Source organism: Pleurodeles waltl, chromosome 7 (genome assembly GCF_031143425.1).
Source record: "Pleurodeles waltl isolate 20211129_DDA chromosome 7, aPleWal1.hap1.20221129, whole genome shotgun sequence".
Classification (NCBI taxonomy): Eukaryota; Metazoa; Chordata; class Amphibia; order Caudata; family Salamandridae; genus Pleurodeles; species Pleurodeles waltl.
This window is the reverse complement of record NC_090446.1, coordinates 550769276-550782871: the sequence shown is the minus strand read 5'-3', so window position 1 is coordinate 550782871 and position 13596 is coordinate 550769276. Positions and strand designations below refer to the sequence as shown.

Here is a 13596-nt window from a genome sequence, read left to right as displayed (position 1 = left end):
CAACTGTATGCTGATTGCTGAATGCTTCGCTGCAGATGCTAATGCAGACTACAGGCCTTTGCTCAGGTATGAGGGTCGATGTCCTCCCGGGCGAACCTGAAAGGCAGGATTAGAGCTTAAAATGCTGTGCTCAAATTATGATTCAGATAGAAAATAGTCCATTGATTCTAGTGGTGATATGATAGCGTTATTCTTATGCTTCACTCTCATCATCACCATTTTAATATTGTCATGTTGTGCTCTTCTGGTTGTTGCAGCTCACGCTTTGCTATCTAAAATGCAGTTGTTTTATTAAACCAGTCTTTAAAACATATACTGCTTTCATTGTCATTTATATATAAGACCGAATTGTGAATGAGAGAACCAGATGTGACCTGAGTGACCACAACTTCCCTAAGAAATATGATGTAATGCGCTCGGCTGCCCAATCATCTCTACCTTTTGGGAGAGGCGAGGCACTGCTAGTTAGCTGGAGTAAAACCCGGATTTAGAGCGACAGGTGTCACCCACAGTGGGTCAGACTCAGTCTCCCACACAATGGACGGTCTTGCTGCTCAAAATCCAGTAGTCTCATTAGAATAATGAGAGCCCATGCAACGCTATCTTCTATAGAAATCTTTATTCACCAGTCAAGGAACCCACAATATCCATTGTCCCTTCTAACCATGGCCTATCAAGGAGCTTAAGCAGTGCATTCCTGGCTTCTAAGACCTTATCACTGACACAACACAGAAAGCATTCATTTACTACTCTTTCAATTTGAAAATCCATTCCTGGCTACCAGAAATCCATCCTCAACTTTCCTGTGGTTTTACAAATTCCATAATGCCTGTCATGTACTAGATCAATTAATCTTTTCTATATCCCCACCAGAAGGAGCAACGTTGTGCCTCTGAAGAAACAACATTAATTTTCTGTTAGTTCTCCCCTCACCATCCAAAATGGTCTCAACTCCTCCCAGCCATCACTTACATAATCCTACCCTTAATTTATCATGGGTTTTATTTTTGACAAAATCTCATCTCTCTCCAATTTTCCTTTCCACTTCTCCTTTGATATTACACCCTCAATCTCAACACAAACAGTCTCCAAAGCCCAACCTTTATCCTCTGGCTTACTTTCAATTCCATGTACTGGATCACCTTCTTCTACCAATCTGGTTAGATAAACGTTTTCTTTGTTCCATACCCCAGGGATGTATTTTACCTCAAATATAAGTTCCTGTGAACCCTAGATGATTGCCTCCAAACCCTCTTCATGAATATTTCTCTCATTGGTTTGAAGTCAGTATGTACGTTGAATTGTGTGCCCTACAGAAAACTGCTGAGATTTGTTCAAGACCCAGTGAACAACCAATGTCTTCTTCTCTATAGCTGAGTAATTGTTTTCAGACTAATGAACACCTCTACATGTGAAGGCTGTGGTCACTCTTGACTCCCATGTAACTCATTCGGAGGCGCTGCCCTGTGCTAGATGGAAAGGGCAGAAATGCACTTTATACATATGATACCGTGCATTTCTGTCCTTTTACCCTGAGCTGGTGCACAAATTACTGCCTGCTCTTACACAGGCACCCTTGCACCATGAAGTAAGGGGTCTGCATTATCATCAGGACTGTTTTTGTGTGGGAAGGGATACCTTCCTGTCCAAAAGCAATCCAGGGAGGCATTTTCCTTTCTATTTGTGCTGTAGAATGTTAATTGCCACAGAATAGTTTTTTCAACACAGTTTCATTGAGATGCATCAATACAACCTATGGAAGAGTCATAAAGTTGTTAATGTTTCTATTCCAAACAAGATGAACTTTTGCAGTTCCTATTAGCATTTTCCACAGTTGCCACACAGTGGAACTTTAAACGTAAAAGTCGAGAAGACATATTAACTATTCCTTTTTTGTTTGAGGCTATTCTTTTTCTATGGCTGACAAAAGGGATCATGAGTGGGTTGGAATCGGATCAGAGAAGCCGTGACTATTCAATTTCTCATACATATCAACATTTTACATGGGAGATTTAAAAAAATAATCATGACACTGTTTGTCTTCCATTGATTTCTATTGACATCTTAATACGATCTATTTTAAGGAATGGGACCTGCAATACCTTTTGGGTAGGATCTGTCTTTTCAGTAATGATTATATTTTCAGTTTAGAGTTGGCCTTGCTGGGGGGATTTCAGGTTAAATTCACTGGTTTCAGTAATCATGCACTCATATGCTGCAGTTTGAAAGGAGGTAGGAGTGAAGAAGCCCTGAACTAAGGTAGGGCACTGCCCTATATTGGGTAGGAAAAATGAATTTACAGGTAAGTGGGCTAAGGTGGATAAGGTCTTCTTTATGCCCTTCCTACTAAATGACAAACAACATGCTTTCTCCCTATGTCTTGACATGGAAGCAGGTCCCAGTGTGATTAAGGACGTCTTTAGGGACATTACAGATTCAATTAGTATTACACTTAAAAGAGTGACCTCACTCAATGAACTCGCACACTAGGGGATGGTTTAGCTCGGCATATTACAAAGCCCTTGCTAAACTTCACACTGCTTTACGAGCTGAGCCGAGGGAGAGAGACCTGATGAAGAAGGCCAAGGCTGATTACCAGAAAGCAAGGGAGAGCGAATTAGGGAAATTAGGGACAAAGCATGAGAAGTTCTCACGGTGGCGCATCAAACCAAGGATAGTGCCATCTTTTAGAGGGTTCTGAATTCCTCCTACTTTAAAGAAGGGTCTGACTACTCTACGGAGGTGTTTGTGCAAGAGTCACAATGGATTGAACACTTCTCTGATATATATTCATGCAAGCAGGGGGCTGCAAAAAGTTGAGTGGTTACAATCAACCCAGGTGTGCCAACACCTCTAGTGTTTGAACTTGAGGAGGTAATGATGAAACTCAGCTGGAGCTGCAGAGGGAAGGCCCGGGTGGGGTCCTGGTTGACCTTTATCTAAACTGTCAGGATTTGTGTGGCCCAAAACTAACTAATATTTCAAATGTGTTTTCAAAGCTCGGCCCACTCCCCTCATGGAAAGAGTCTGTTAATGATTCCATTTATAAAAAGGGAGATAGGACCCTCCCAATGAATTGCAGGCCCATATCTCTTCTGGACTGTGCAGCCAAAATAATGGGATAATCTTGCCCCAAAGGTTAGAGGAGTTGGCAAATACCATAAACATACTTGTAGACACACAATATTTGTTCAAGATGGGAATGAGTACACTAGATCAGAGACTGAATCTGAGTTTGGTTGTATCTAAATACGCTGTCGCTAGAAAAGGTACTCTGTTAATGGCTCTCATGGACTCATCTGCAGTTTTTGACTGTGTCATACACTCTAAGCTTTGGCCACTTATGTCTGGGATGGGTATAGATGAAGATATCATTACTTTTAATAGGCATCTCTATTCGGAGGTGAAAGCATCAGTCCGCTGTGATAGGGACGGGGAGTGTATGGACCCATTTGAAATTAGCCGAGGTGTGAGGCAAGGCTGTGTCCTTGCCCCTTTCCTTTTCTCACTTCTCACTAATTAAATAGAGGTAGTTTTTACTTTTAGGCCAAGTGACAATGCTTATGTGGGTACTCGTCCTTTCCCGATCCTACTCTACGCAGACGTCGCTGTTTTAGTTACAAGGACTGGTCGAGCACTACAACAACAAAAAAACATATGGGGAAATCTCTGACTTTGAGAGATGCTGCCAATTGTAGTAAAATGACAGTATGTAGATAAAAGCAGTTATTCCCTCAGGAAGGGATCCAAATGCATTTGTCAATGGTTAAGAATCATCAGCACTGCTTTGTTCCCACCAGATTGCATTTTAACTACATTCCATTAATGGTGGTCGACCCAGCGAAGTGTAACTCCTTTTTGGAACTTGCCTTCTGCTCTTGTGATAGTAATTCCACCCAGTCAATCTTGCACATCATGTTCTTATGAACTTTTACATAACAACTAATAAAAAGCTACCTCTCCCACTTCTCAAACAACTCAACTTTCGTCAGTGTAAACCTGTGCTGTTATTCCTCCAACCATTACAGTCTCTCTTGGTGAGCTACTTAGTGAAGAATTTTATCTAGCAAGTATTGAAAATTAGAAAGGAGTCTGTCTAACTGTTAAGTTGGTGCTTTGATCTGTCAGCTTGATTTAGTTACTGGAAGCTGTAAATGATAATCTTCAATGTTAAAGATTGCCAATGGTGATAACAAATCAGCAATAGTCATTGAGTTTTCAGAATCAGTCTTTGCTTTACCATCTTGAGTGGAAGACCAATGAAATGCAGGCCTGAAGTGAAAAGAGCCTCTGGTAAGGGACTTCCCAGGCAATCACCATGTGTCCTGTGTTAGACATTTCTTGAAAAGGTTCAGCATTGTAAGGAGCATCAGACTTTCTTTTCCATAACTGTGGAGTGATCACCAAATCTCCTTTTTAAAATGAGAGATCTTCCTCATGTCTTCTGTCTGCATACATTTTCATTTTCTGTTTTTGAACTAAGTCCCCTCGTATGAATCAGGTGTTCATTACTATATCTTTCTGTGGTCCATTGGGGTATCTTGGTTGCCATTGCCCTCCCAATCATCAAAGCTGGAAGTCTTTCACGTGCGGTCCAGTGGGGTGTCTAAACATGTGCTTGTAGAGTTGAGTTCAGTGTTATTTTTAGACTGAGCTTCTCAAGAGTTGCACACTGCACAGCTTTGTTTAGGGTACTCATAAACCACTAAACATGTCCATTGGCCTATGGCCATAACAGTCTGATCTTTTGATGTTTATGTTTAGATGCTCAAGAAATTCTTTAAATTCTTTGCTGTTGAAACGTGGACCATTGTCAGACTTCACAATGGCTGGCAAGCCCCACCTTGTAAAGATACCATACATTTTGTTAATTACTCACTTATGTGTCACGGATGAGAGATCTTAAACCAAAGGAAAACAAGAATATTCATCTACGATCACCATTAAATGATGACCATTGTTCATGGGGACCATAGAAATCAGTGATGATTCTCTCCCAAGCATGTTTAGTGAGTTCTGACATGTTCAGAGTATGTTGAGTAACTTTAGTTGACAGGGAATTGCATATGTGACAGGCTTTGATTTCCTTTTCAACTCTTTCATCTAGGTATAGAAATCAAACTTGGTCTCGGAGAGCTCTATAGCAACAATACCACAATGTCCTTCGTGAGCTACTTCTATCACCTTTTGTCGTAGATTCTCCAGAGCAAGGCTCCTTGAACCTCTGTAGCAATGGCAAGTTTGATGCTGTTGAAACTCTTTTCACATTCTCTTCCCCATGTAAAAGAAAAAAAAAATATTTGTTAACTCTTGCAATGGAGCACTGGCAGTGGCAAAGTCCTTTATGTATTGTGAGCAGCAGTTGGCTGTTTGAAATGGGGTTTCTGGTTGGTTAGAGTATGCACTTCAGCCAGACAGAAACCACCACTATAGTCTGGGCAAGTCAGTTATACACCAAAGATAACCCGTGCTCACCCCTGGTAGCTTGGCACAGAGCAGTCATGCTTATCCCCAGAGGTCATGTGTAAAGCATTAGTGCTACAGCCTCACACCAGTGACACATGATAATACACCATAAAGGAGACGCCACACATGATTACACAAAAAATAAACTGTATTGCACATGAAGCTTAGACCAAAAAGAACCCGACATAACTCAGTAGTACTCTTCTAAGCAAGCAGGTGTGAGATCATCATCATCATGAATGTAGCATAACGAGAAACATTTCCATATTGTACATGCCATCAGCTTACATCGCCGAAGAAATATCACTGTATATAAACCATCGATTACAATACCCTAAGACATAAACATTGTAAGTCCCACAATAATCATTGTAAGCCCCACATTATCACTAGGACAATAAATGTTACCCTGGGTAATGCGATAGCCACTCGTGACATATGTAGAGCAGGAAAATGCAGCAGTGGACGGAGAAGGCACACCAATCCATCAATATCGTTTACAATAGCCCAAGTAGGAGGATCACCCTGAACCCTGCAAGTCTGCAATTTTCCTTTCAGAAACAGCGCCAGCCTGGACCCAGCACACTTGCGCTCCTATCAGGGTCATTACGGAACTCAGATGGGCGGTCACAGCGTAGGTCACAGTGGTGCGCCACAATTTTATTATGGAGTGACCCCTGGTTCCAGGTAAGGACATGCCACCAGGGGGACTCGAGCATATTGCTCATGCCACTGCAAGTTCCCGTTCACAGAGATGGGCTGTCCGTGAATGGACAGCACAGCTCCTGACCTCTGGTGGCTGGCTCAAGACTCCAGCCTCAGTCTCCCACTGGAGGAAAACAGAGCACTACTTTGGCCCTCTTCAGCCACTGACAGCCTCTCAAGGCTCAATTCGAACTCCTCGGGCCGTGGCAGTGAGCAACCTCCCAGGCAAATGGGGCACAGCCCCACTCCACAAGTCTGCAGCAGGAGTGAGTGCCTACTTGTGCCCCAGAGACTTTAGATGGTGCGATTGCCAGCAAGGGACGCTGCCGACAACCACCATCATATTCCTCCTTCTTCCCAATCCCTCCACACGGGAAGCAGGACGGCATGCTCAATATGGACTTCCTCATCAAGAAAACACCGCTTCCAGACACAGTGGGGGTACGCACCCTGCCGGCTCTCCTGAGGCGAGGCAGGGAGCACTTAACATGCGTGGGGACAGGGCCAAAGCACAATGAGAATATCCCATGAACCACTGATCCTGCAGTAATACAGTATGAATAGCTCACCACTACTTGATAGTTACAGATGGTGTCATGGAGCAGGAAAGCAACACTCTCCCTGTGCTGGGCTCCTGGAGAGGCATTCAAAGCGGGGCAGGCAGGCCAGCACACAACATGAGGTTCAACTGGTGGTTCCTCCTAGCAGCCCCACAGAACCTGGGAAGTCCAGAGTCAGGAAATAGGCTGGCAACAGGGCAACACACAGAAAAGCAATCCAGATGAGTCCTTTGGGCCACCCAACAGATACCAGGCAACAGGGCAACAAGAGAAAAGCAGCACTGCCAGAGAATCGAAAAAAGAAAATTAACACTCCAGCGGCCCAAGTCTCTCATAAATATGCTCTAGAGAGTGATATCACTGTTAATCTTTTGCATCAAGTTAATTTGGGTCAGTCCCATTGTAGGTACACTAGAGTGTCTGTACCGCCGCACCCCCTCCAGCGCTCTTTACTGTGCTCTGGGCTCCATTTCTGCATTCTGGCAGATGTTCAATGTCAATATGAAACAATCTTATCCGCTGGTTTAATGCACAATATATTGTATGCTGTGTGAAGTGTTAGATAGAAGATATCCTTCCATTCCTTGTGTGTTTGGGGTTTCCCTGGCTGGCACTTTTGGGCTGGAGAAGGGGCTGCCCTAGGACAGGATAGTTCTGAAATCAAGCAGTTGATTGATCTCTTAATAAAAGTGATTTCTCAAATGTTGTCAGGTGGGCATGCACGTGTGGCTTGGGAAAGGGATGTAGCACCCAGTGTCGATCTTGCAGGTATTGCATGTGGTCTGTCTCCCTTAGTTTAAATTATTGTTTCAGCTAATCAAAAGGGAGGGTACAATCAGCGTTGAAGAAGTCGCCAATCCATTTGTACTCTGCGGTTTGCCATCTCATGAAACGATTCTCCCTGAGGAATGGGAAGAAATCTGGGTTAATAAAGAGAAGAGTTATTGGTGAAATTTTGTGTTGTTAGCCCATTCCCCACAGCCACTTTGTCCCATACTTCCAATGTGGCTCAAGTGATGGGTGAGGATTCCAGCCGCCATACCATCCTCTAAAAGGGTAGACGTGTTATTTTCCATATTTGAGTGCTCGCTATGGCCTGGTCCATGAAGCACAGTGCTTTTCTGATTCAGGTCACCCCCATTCCACTATCAGAGCCACTAGCCTGATAGTACTGTATCATGATGGGCCCACCAGTCCTTCTGACATAGGTTTATAGCTACGGAGGTGCACCATTCTGGGTTATTCCCAGTCCCACACAAACTTATTGATTCAATTTGCATGGTTATCAGTGAATTTCTCAGAGATGTTATGGGTAAGGCTTAGAAAGTGTATAAACCTTTGGGTAAAGCAGTTAATTTAATAGAGCCAATTTTCCCTATCCATGAAAGGTGAAGATGTTACCATGTCAATATTTCCATTTTCATTTGTCTAATTGGCCGGTTATAATTATTCTCAGTTGTTTCGGTTGCCGTGGGAGTAACCTATGAGGGAGGCTGTGGACCAAGTGATTGCATGTTGAGCATTCAGCTGGTCTTGGTGTGTAAGTGAGAGTCATTGTTTTGGATTTGGAGAGGTTGACCTTAAACCCAACGGCATCCCCAAAATAGTGCAGTTCTTGTATTAAAGATGAGAGTGAAGCCACAGGTTTTGCCACGGGAACTATCACATGCGTAAATGCTTAAGGTGTGGTGCCGATCACCCCTTTTCTATAACATGTAGTATGCATTTGGCATTGCCCCCACAAGTCTTGTTGGGGATAAAACCAGCCTGGTCAGGGTTAGTAATGCAAGGTATTTAAGGGATGAGTCTGGCTGGAGGAACACCTAGCGTATAATTTCATGCCTATGTTAATTAGTGAAACTGAACTGTATGAGCTACAGAGATGTGTGTTTTCCTGGTTTAGGCAGAACTGTGATGGATGCTTTGGTAATGGAGTGGTAAGTGTCCTGCTGTCAGTGAAGGAGTTGAAAAGCCTATTTAGTATAGTGGCCAGAGTGTGCAGAAAGTCTTATAAAATAATGATGTGAATACGTCTGGTGTGGAGGATTTAAGAGGTTTTAAGCACAATATAGCATAGATCACATCAGTTAGTTCAATACGTTTCTCTAGTGCCTGTTCTTATGTTAGCATGAGTTTTGTTACCTGTGCCCCCCTAGATCTGCCAGGGAGTCACCAGATTCTTGGGTAGAGTATAATTGTGTGTAAAACCTCCTAAAGGTATTCGCTATCTGATCATCCCCAGTGATTTCAGCACCATTCTGTCGGCTAGCTACAGCACGGACTCTCTCAACATTTATTTTAGTGCATGGACGGTGCACTAGCACTTGCCCACTTCTAATGACCCAGGCAAAGCTTATGATTCAAGCGTAGGATAGCATAATCTGCTCTGTCTGGATTCAGGGGGTGATTCTAACTTCGGCGGGCGGCGGAGGCCGCCCGCCGAAGTTCCCCCACCAAAATACCGCTCCGCCGTCGAAAGACCACTGAGGGTATTTTGGGATTTGCCCTGGGCTGGCGGGCGGCCGCCAAAAGGCCGCCCGCCAGCCCAGGGGAAATCAGCCTTCCCACGAGGACGCCGGCTCAGAATTGAGCCGGCGTAGTGGGAAGGTGCGACGGGTGCAGTGGCACCCGTCGCGTAAATACTTTGTGGGGCCCTCTTACGGGGGCCCCTGCAGTGCCCATGCCATTGGCATGGGCACTGCAGGGGCCCTCAGGGGCCCGCGGCACCCCCTACCGCCATCCTGTTCCTGGCGGCAGTCCCGCCAGGAACAGGATGGCGGTAGGGGGTGTCAGAATCCCCATGGCGGCGGAGCGCGCTCCGCCGCCATGGAGGATTCTGCAGGGCAGCGGGAAACCGGCTGGAGACCGCCGGTTTCCCGAATCTGACCGCGGCCGAACCGCCGCGGTCAGAATGCCCTGCGGGGCACCGCCGGTCTGTCGGCGGTGCTCCCGCCGACCCTGGCCCCTGCGAATGACCCCCTCAGTCTCTTAAGTTGTGATCTTACCTTGTCCTCTTAGGCTCTCCTAATTCTGCGGTCTCTTGCCCATATGTGTATAGTTCCAATTTCTTGACTATACCCTCTAATAGTGTCTATTTGTCCTGTCATATTCGGTTTTCATTTACAGGTATAGCAACCAACTCCCCCTAATCACGGTTTATAAAGCCTCCCACAAGGCAACTGTCTTCACCTCCCCAGAGTCGTTCTGTATTTAGTCCACTGGGGCTTTAGTGAATGCCTTAACATGGGTGGGGTGCTGAATGATTTTGACAAGCAGCCACCAAAATCCTGTGGTCACTCTCTTCCTACCCACTCTAGGTCTCAGAGATATTAAGGTGTGATTGGACAACACCATGGGGGTCAATACTCATGCTATGGACTAGTGAACAGAATGATGGTGTGCCTAAAAAGCAATCTATGCATGTGTACATTTTATGAGCCACATAGTAAAATGTATCCTACCTCTGGTCGGGAATGTGTGCCTCTGGAAGTCCAATCTGGGCCATTTTGTACCTTCCTGGAGAGAGCCCCTATCCGGCCATTGTCAATAACCCAATCTATTCATTTAGTTATTCAAATCTAAGTTGAAATCACCACCCACCAAACTGGTAGCATCCAGAGTCAGAGGGACACCATATAGGGTGTCAAGAAGGAAACTTTCCTTGGTGCTCGTTGGGGATGTAGACAGGAGACGCAGTATGCCAGTAGATGCAGTATGCCAGTAGGGGCCCTCTCTGCTCTGCAGTTTTGCCAGTTACCTCCCCCTGGAACTTCCAGGACATAAGTATTGTTACTCTTTCCCATTTTGCAGGTCCCACTGACTGATATTAGTGGGAGAAGTAATGGGATTTCATTCTTTGCATATCTTTCACTAGGAGATGTGTTTCTTATAGTGGACATAAGTCCCCCTTGGCTGTTCAAGCATGGACAGGACCGACAACTTTTTTGTATGATGATTTAAGCCTCAAACACTGAGGCGGAATACTTTAACTTCAATGGTGGTGGAAGGCAGATCACTGCAAATCCCCCACTGCTGAGTGTCAGCTCGTGGGGGGAAACGTGTCAGCTATATCAGGTGAAGTTGCCATTCTCAGTGGCCATGTTGGTGAAATGATAGGCCAAGAAAGTGGGTTTAAAACAACAGTACATATTATTATTATAACAAAACAACAATAAAACATCCTTCAACAAGTCCAAAAAACTTTAGAAGTAGGCTGGATGTGTCCCATGGGCTATGCCCATCCTGAAGGATTGTGGTATTTCCCCGCATATTGGTGTGTCAATCATTCACTTCTTCACCCCCAAATGGGCTTACTTGGTCTATGAATGCAGCCCTGTCTTCCTTTTGTGCTGCCTCTCTCAGATGTTCAGTGGCTTCCTCAGTCAATTGCCACTCTCTTCTACCACCTTATCCAGGAATGCTTTCCTGTGCGATTGTGCCGGGGCCTGGCAGTGATTTCTACAATTTTGTTTGCACCCTTTGTCATTGGTATTTGTGGCCCAGCTCAGCTGCTCCAGCAGCTGCTCCAGGCCCTGGATCTGTGTTGGGGAGGTCTAGGACCCGGCATACACCGAATAGTGCCTTAATCCAATGCAACTGTCCTTCCCATGGGAATGATATGGAGAACATGTGACTCCAGCTGCAGAAGACCCCCCCTTGCTCCAAAAGAAGTCAATAATGGGATGAAAATCCTGTCATCACTGGATGGCCATTAGAGAGAGATTTTGGAACAGAGCTATCCTGTGTCCTCAAAACTGAGGTGGTTGCATGTCTCTAGCTTTTTTAAGGATCTCCTCTTTCATCTGAAAGTCATCAACACAAGCCAAGAAGTCTGTCACCCTGGTATTATTTCCTCCTCGGTGGCCCACCCTTTGAGCCTTTGGTGCCCATCAGCACCCCATGAATCCTGATACTGTTATGGTGAGAGAAATTTTCCAGGTCCTCTGTGTGCACCTGGAGTTCAGCCTGTTGTTCTTATAGGTGCAGTACCTTCTGTTGGAGGTGTTCAAGCTCATCTCACTGTCACAATATCCTCCAGGGTCAATACTCTTTACCCCAAGGTACTCAAGCCTTGTCTCACTTTTCTTTGTTCTGACAAGGGGTCACGCTTCACCATTTAGAGAACTGTTCTCAAGGGTCCCCCAGGGTCGATACTCTGTCCCCCAGCATACTCAAGTCTTGTCTCCCTTTTCTTTGTTCCGATGAGAGGTTACACTTCACCGTCTGAAGGTCTGCTCTCAAGGAGTCAAAAAAGGATTCCATGAATGCCCTTGTAAGCAGTGCCTGCCCTTACTCTGGTCTTCATGGAGTGGTCCACTTTGCAACAGGGCACATTCCTTCACTGATGCACTAGTTGCTCTTGTCAGCATACCTGTGACACTTTGGCATTTCTTACCCTTTTTGTAGGCCATACTATGAGGCTGAGGCCAATGATATCAGTGCCCCAGGCCCTTGTATTGATCACTTTAGGTGGTTCAGCGCTGTGGTGTGCAATCTGCTATGGAGGTGTGGTATGAGGGCTCTCTCAAGATCTTCAGTGGCAGCTGGATGTTACTGTTGTTGGGAAGACAAGTGCTGTTTGCACCGGAAGGTGATTGGGACGTGTTAAAAATTGGATCTCTACTTGTCAAAGGTATGCACACTATCCAAGTAGGGACCACAATCCTAGTCAGGGTTAGTCAGTTACGCACCATAAATTGACCTGTGCTCACCATCTGGTAGCTTGGCACAGAGCAGGCAGGCTTAACTTAAGAGACAATGTGTAAAGTATTTGTGAAACATTTGAAACACCACACAAAAATAATCCATACCAGGTTAGAAAACTAGAGCTTAATTTAATAAACACAACAAGACAAAACAACAAAAATCCATTAAGTAGATGTCAAGATATGAATTTATAAAGAATATCTGAATATATAGTGCTTAGAAGGTTAATGTATCAACCAGCGCTATCTGATCATGCTACACCAACTCAGATCTGAAAAGTCATGTCAATCGCAATGAGGTGAGGATCTGATACAGTGACCAACATTGTCCTGCTGCAAAACTACTTTGTGGATAGAGGATGCACCGACGTCATAGACCTGATACAAGGAGCAGAAGAGGTGATGCACAGGCAATGTGTCTGTTCCGATCTGTGCAGTCAGGGATGCGTCGACAAACCCTTGGCAATGGAGGTGATACGCCATAGTTGAGCAGTGTAGCCAGCAATGTGAAGGCGATGTGTCCGTGTAGAGGGCAATGCCTTGATTAGGAACATTGCTGCTGAGACTACAATATCCTTGTCCACTGCAGCGATGTGTCGGAGTTGAGGAGAGATTGCTGCAGTGACAGAGATGCATGGGGTTTCGTAGAAACAGCGGCAGAACCCACGTGGCAAGGCAGAACTCACGGTTGTCAGAGTCCAAAGGCTGCAGCTGGGGTGAGTAAAGTCTCTGATGTCCCTGAGAGTTTAGAGGAATAGGCACGCGAGTAAGTCCTTGGAATCACTTTGGTTCTGGGGATGTAGAGATGCAGATCTATTCCTTCTCACTCAGGAAAGGAGGGCAGCAGGGCATGCACAGCAGGGATGATGTCCCTCAAAGTTCAGAAGAGTCCAGTAGAGTTTCAGTCAATTCAGTAGCACATCAGTCCTTCTTTCTGGCAGAAAGTCCTCAGGTGCAGAAGTGTACTGATTTGGTGGGGTCAGAAGTCCAATTCGTATACCCACTGGTGACTCTGAAGTGGGGGAGAATTCAAGGAGAGGCCTTTGAAGTACATAAAGTGCCTGCCCTTACTGCCCTGCCTCCAGACACACTACAGGGGATATTGCAGCACTTTGTGAGGGTTCAGGACACAACCTATTCAGGTGTAAATGTCAGCTCCT

General features: G+C 45.2%; 1 protein-coding gene across 1 annotated transcript in view; it reads left to right on the top strand.

The window, feature by feature from the left end:
• The window catches only part of LOC138246925 (serine protease 27-like), a 187053-nt gene that overhangs the window by 93156 nt on the left and 80301 nt on the right, over positions 1-13596 (top strand). The gene's annotated exons all lie outside the window — the stretch shown is intronic.